Raw genomic sequence first — 6,543 nt, forward strand, 5'->3', positions numbered from 1 at the left:
ACAACGATACATTAATAATAGCTGCAGGTAAAGATCTGTGGGTGTCAAAAGCATCAACCTACTTCATCTTAATGGCCTATGAAGGCAATTTCAGTTAAAGAGATGCACAGTTAAAGTCGATACCCCTCCCCTTCACACCGAGCACATTTGGAAACAAAAGTTTTGCTAGTTTTGTCAAAAATGAATAAAACAGAGTCAAAATGATGCCTTGGGTGACCACAGGAGGAAGAGAATTCACATGTTCAGAAGCCAGAGATATCAAATAGTAAAAAGCTGAACAGCTCTGCTAGTGCTAACGTTAATTCACCTGTTTCTCGATCACCAGCAGTGCTTCATTCTCCAACATTTACAGGTACATATGTCATCTCCTGTTATAATTACAAGTACCGTATTTTTCGGACTATAAGCCGCTACTTTTTCCCCACGTTTTGAACCCCGCGGCTTAAACAATGAAGCGGCTAATTTATGGATTTTTCCTGGGTTTTTCCCGGTTTCACAAACTTCAAGCCAAAAAACTGAACCCCATAACATTAGACCAATGAAATTTCCGAAAGGAAACAAAAGAAAAACGCAGCACGGCATCGGGAGTTTTTTTATTTTTCTTGGCAACAGCGTTATGGGTTAGTCAAAGAAACTTAGAAATGAGCATCAGAAAATAATGAGCACATAATCCTCAGTCTCACACGCACACACACGCAGTAATACCGGGAGAATGCAGTGACGTGCTATTCCCAAAATGCCGCTCTGCTCTTAAAAGAGCCACAACATATTTCACCCGTTACACCGTGTAAGGTTTTCGTTGGGAGTGACGACGATGGACAGGATTAGAAATGAGTTTATTAGAGGGACAGCGCATGTAGGATGTTTCGGTGACAAGGTGAGGGAGGCGAGATTGAGATGGTTTGGACATGTGCAGAGGAGGGACATGAATTATATTGGCAGAAGAATGCTGAGGATGGAGCCACCAGGTAGTAGGAAAAGAGGAATGCCAAGGAGGAGGTTCATGGATGTGGTGAGGGAAGACACGCAGGTAGTTGGTGTGAAAGAGGCAGATGTAGAGGACAGGGTTAGTAGTTCCTAGAATAGCAAAGTCCACTAAAGGTGGTAGAGCATTTTCACATTTAGCTCCTAAACTCTGGAATAGTCTTCCTGACAGTGTTCGGGGCTCAGACACACTCACCCAGTTTAAGTGTAGATTAAAAACATCTTTTTAGCAAAGCCTACACATAACACACATCACATCATAACCTTGTGCTCCAGAACATCTGATCACATGCACATTATCAACTTGTGCTGTTAATATCATGAACAGCAGCTACGCTAATTCCTCTCCACTGCTTCTCTTTCTCTCCCCATCCCGAGACACCCTGAGGTTTGGCCAGCTCCAGTCACCTCCCACCTTGTGATGATTACGGACCTTTGAAGAAGTAGATGCCAAACTCGCAAACATCCCGAACCATCTAGAGACGTACCAGTGCCATTTGGATCCCGCTACATGTGTGGAGTTTTGACATTGGACCTCCTGGAGTGTTTAAAGGCTCTGGCATGAAGAAGCTGATGCTGGATCTGTGGTGATCACAAATGCTGAGCTCATAAAACTCGGAGCTACTAACCATATAGACTGTATAAGACTGCAGAAAGAACATCACTTATAATCTTATACTCCAGTACTCATGTTAGTTCTCACTCTCCAGTGTTCTGTACTGTTGAAAGATTTATGATCAAACTCTTGATGTCACCCAGATGAGGATGGGTTCCCCTTTTGAGTCTGGTTCCTCTCAAGGTTTCTTCCTCATAACATCTAAGGGGAGTTTTTCCTTGCCACAGTCGCCACGGCTTGCTCATCAGGGACAAATTCACACCATTCACCATCACTGTTGATTTGTGTAAAGCTGCTTTGAGACAATGTCTGTTGTGAAAAGCGCAATACAAATAAACCTGACTTGACTTGACTTGACAGGGTGGTATGGAGACGGATGATCCGCTGTGGCGACCCCTAATGGGAACAGCCGAAAGAAGAAGAAGAAGAAGACACCGTGTAACAGACACTGTCTTTCGGTAAAGCCTGTGTAAAGTTCATTAGATTTAGTGTAGACTGCGGCTTATTTATGTTAAAGATATTTGTAAAATTCAGTGGGTGCGGCTTATACAGTCCGCTTTATAGTCCGCTTTATAGTCCGGAAATTACGGTAAATTAATCTACATATCACTGTTGTTCATTTCATGTGGTTTATGTGGCTGCTGAATCAGATTACAATCAAACTTTGTTTTTACATACTGTCTGCTACTGTACTACTGATTCAGTTAGGGGTGTGTGTGTGTGTGTGTGTGTGTGTGTGTGTGTGGGGTTGCCGTGCCAATGCTGTTCTATTCGTTTACTTCTAAACACTGATTAGGATAGAGGCTCATCCTCTGATTAAACGGCTGTGTATTCAATCAGGCAGGGCTGGGCGATAAATCGATTTTATCGATTAACTCGAATGTGTAGTTTACATCGATTTGTTTTAATAAAAATCGGTTTTCTCTTTATTGTCCGCTGACGCTCCCCTCTGGGCTCCCATAGTTTCGAACGAACTCAGCCCTCCCCCTGCGCATTTGCCATAGAGATACAGAAACAACATGGCAGCAAGCAGAGAAGAACTCGTTCCCAAGAAAGGCACAGGGCCATCTGTAATTTGGAATTGGTTCGGTTTTGCTGCGTCAGACGCGGCACACACAACACCCCGCTGCAAAGTGTGTTTGAAGGCTGTTGCAAGCAAAGGTAGCAGTACCACCAGTTTACTGCAGCACCTCAAACAGAGGCATGCTGTCGAGTGGGAGAGATTTAGGACCCTACGACATGAACAAGACTGCGGTTAAGCAGCCGCACTTTGTGAGATAAGAGACATGAGTAAATTGTACCTTTGATCAGAGGTGTAAAGAATCAGGACACTGGAAGAAAAATGCAGATGTTCATGACTCCAGAATGTCCACTAGCTGTTCCCCGAGCAGCTCAGCTGCTACATTTCACTGTATCTCACCTTTGGGTAAAAATCCGCTAAATCCGGGACAAAAACGGGGTTGAAGCTCGCGCGCGATAGATTTATAACGGCGAAAGGAACGTCGATGTGCACGCGCGGAAAGTGGAGAAAACTCACGCGCCCAACATTAACTTCAGACCGGAGCGCGTGAAAGAAGTCTATAGGTACAAACACGGATCACAAAGCAGTGGGCGGGGCCAACGGGCTCGAATTCTAAATCCGCAAACATCATTGGCTCAGACATGTTCAGGAAGTGAAATCTGATTGGTGTCTGCCACTGTGCCTGATCTTTAGTGGTTGAGCTTCATGAGAGACATGACTTCATCATCTATCACTCTTCATTCTCTTCTATCATCAAGTTAGTTTCTTCATCCGAATGAAATGTTCTAATGATCAAAAGCAGCGTCAGGTTCAGGTATTAGATGTAATAATCCAGAGAAACGTGAACAGATAAACATAAAGCAAGTGAACGTCTCTTTTCCAGTCAGAACTCATGGTGTCTCTCACAGCTCCATCTGAGTGGAGGAGCAGCTCACAGCTGGAGAGCAAATTAACACTATAGTGTACATTACTGAGGCTAGAAGTCCAACTTTCCCTTCATCTTTACCCACAACTACATTTCTCTACTTCAATAACACAAAGTTTTAAACAGAGAACTAGCAGCTAACTAGCAGCTCAGCTTGCTCGTTCGCTCTCTTTGTTCAGTGCAGCAAAAACGTAACTTTTTTTAGTGTTATATTTTTATTTCACTAGAAATATAGAAAATGTCTCCAAAGAAAATCAGTGATGGTGCTGGGAAAAAGAAAGTAAATAGAATTACCATTAAAACCAAGAGGGAAATAGTGGAAAAGTACGAGCGTGGTGTGCGTCTCACACTCGCAATCAGCCACTACCACATGGGTAAGTGTTAAATCATGTTTACATTACGTTAATTTGTGGTGTATTTGTTTCTTTAAATAGGCTACAGCTACTTTTAAAGTGCAGAAATAAGTGATCGAATGAGATCTCGGAACAGATTAAATCACTTTTACATTCATTCTTATGGGAAAAATTAGTTCGAACGTACAAGCAAATGGACCTACGAGCAATTTTCAAGAACAAATTATGCTCGTCCAACGGGGTTTTACTGTATTAGCTCACTGCTATCTAAAGCTCAGTAGAAATTTACACAAGAAGGCGGATAATTACAAAAGATGCCGCTCTGTTTTACATCAGGGATACGGGCGTGCGCTCCTTCTGCCGGTACAAGACATAACTTTGGGTTTTCTCCTTTCAGAGAAATGTTTTATTTTTATCCCTAAAATAATTGATAGCATTATATTTATTGTTATACCACAGGCCACTTGCGTTAATGCAAACATCATAAACACATTCTCACATGATCATATCATTTATTGTCTAGTCATTATGGAGTAAATCATGCCACCATTTAAATAAAAAAATTTTAATCATGAAATACTAATTAGGCTAATTATCACCAAAATGTAACTAATTTAATTAAATAAATGGCAAACAACAGCAAGAGACTAAGTTCAGAATTCAGGATTGTAATTAAAAAAATGACTTTATACAGCTATATTTACTGAATACAGAAAAATCTAGAAATACAATCCTCTTCAGCTCTGTCAGGTTGGACAGGTACCATCAGTGGACACTTTCCACTTTCTGGCTCTCGAGAGATGTTCAATTGTGTTCAAGTCAGGGTTCTGGCTGGGCCACTTTATGACATTCAGAAAGTTGTCCCTAAGCCACTCTGAAGCTGCACCAAAAGTGGACTAGCTATCAGATGATGTTCGGGAGCACATATGGGTGCAATGCTATGGTATCCCTATCCTTTTAGCCATATAGTGTAGTTAGCTGTAGTTGGACCAGAATTATTACTCCAAATTGCTTGTAAACACAACAATGATCTGATGTTGGAATGGTGACCAGTTTGTTAGTTCCAATCGTTAACATTATACCTCTGCATTTATATTGGGGGTTTCATGTGTAAGTATCTTCATTCCAATTGGAAGGCACTTCACACCCAGCACCAGGCACCAGTACATATGGGTGTTAGTGGATAACCCAATGCTTTCTAATACACAAAGCACGCACATAAGAATCTGAATCAGAATCAGAAATATCTTTATTACCAAGTATGCTTACACACACAAGGAATTTGACTTGGCATCAGGAGCTTCTAGTGCAGGAGAAAGTACAGACATTCTTCAGATGTGATTTCTGCTAAGACTTGCAAGTCATAAGGCAATCACACCACCTGTGATCTGGATCCAATTCCTTCAACTACGCTTCAGACCATCTCACAAGATCTCCTGCCCGTCATCTCCACAATCATCAATGGGTCCTTAACATCTGGCTATGTGTCAGCTACCTTCAAGTAAGGAAGGGTCATTCCTATCTTAAAGGAACCTGCTCTGAAGCCATCAGACCTCAACAATTACAGACCGGTATTGCTTCTCTCCTTTCTTTCAAAATCTCTGGAATGCAGAGTTGTCTCTGGTTGTTTTTAACCAACTGTCTGTCTATCTCCCACAGAACAACCTTCATGATCCAAAAAAGTCTGGTTTTAAAGGCACATTCCACAGAGACGGCCCTTTTAGAAAATTCTTTCTGAGAAACTGCAGGCTGCTCGATCAGCCAAGCGGTCATCTGTACCTTTTTTCTTCCTGGACCTTTCAGCAGCATTCAACACTGTCAACCACAAAACTCTCTTGTCTACCCTCAGGAGCCTTGGTATCCGTGGAACAGCATGGGAATGGTTTGTTTCCTACCTGGAAGGTTGCTCATACCCAGTAACATGGAGGGGATCCAAATCTGCCCCTTGCAGACTTACCCCACAATGCTTGGTACTGGGTCCCCTCCTTTTTTCCCTCTATACCCACTCCATTGGTGAAGTAATATACTCACATGGAAATGCACACCATTCACCTTGACTGTTGATTTCTGTTAAGCTGCTTTGAGACTATGTCTGTTGTAAAAAAGCGCAACAGACAAAAAATAATTGTCAATTCAAGAAATAATCTTGAATTGACAAGGGTTTTCTTACCACTGCTATGGAGATGACACTCATCTCATCTTTTCTCTCTCTCCCTCAGATACCACAGCTTCCACTCTGATCTTGGCATGCTTGAAAGACATATCTTCATAGATGAGTGCTTATCAATTAAAACTCAACCCCAGCAAAATAGAACTGCTGGACTTCCCCAGTGAGTCATCTCCAGGTCAAGATCTTTGAATAACTCTTCAAGACTCTCTTCTCTCACCTTCAGCCACTGCCCGTAACCTTGGGGTACATATGGGCTATCAACAACTTCTCCTCACATGTTGCTAAAGTGGTTCATTCCGGTTAATTTCTTCTCTACAACATCCAAAGGATTCGACCATTTCTGTCCATACAGGCTGCCCAGGTGCTTGTTCAGTCTCTTGTCATTTCATGACTTGACTACTGCAACTCTCTGCTGGCAGGTCTTCCCCTGAACGCTATTCGTCCACTGCAAATGATCCAAAACACAGCTGCACA

Source organism: Silurus meridionalis, chromosome 29 (genome assembly GCF_014805685.1).
Source record: "Silurus meridionalis isolate SWU-2019-XX chromosome 29, ASM1480568v1, whole genome shotgun sequence".
In the NCBI taxonomy this organism is placed as follows: Eukaryota; Metazoa; Chordata; class Actinopteri; order Siluriformes; family Siluridae; genus Silurus; species Silurus meridionalis.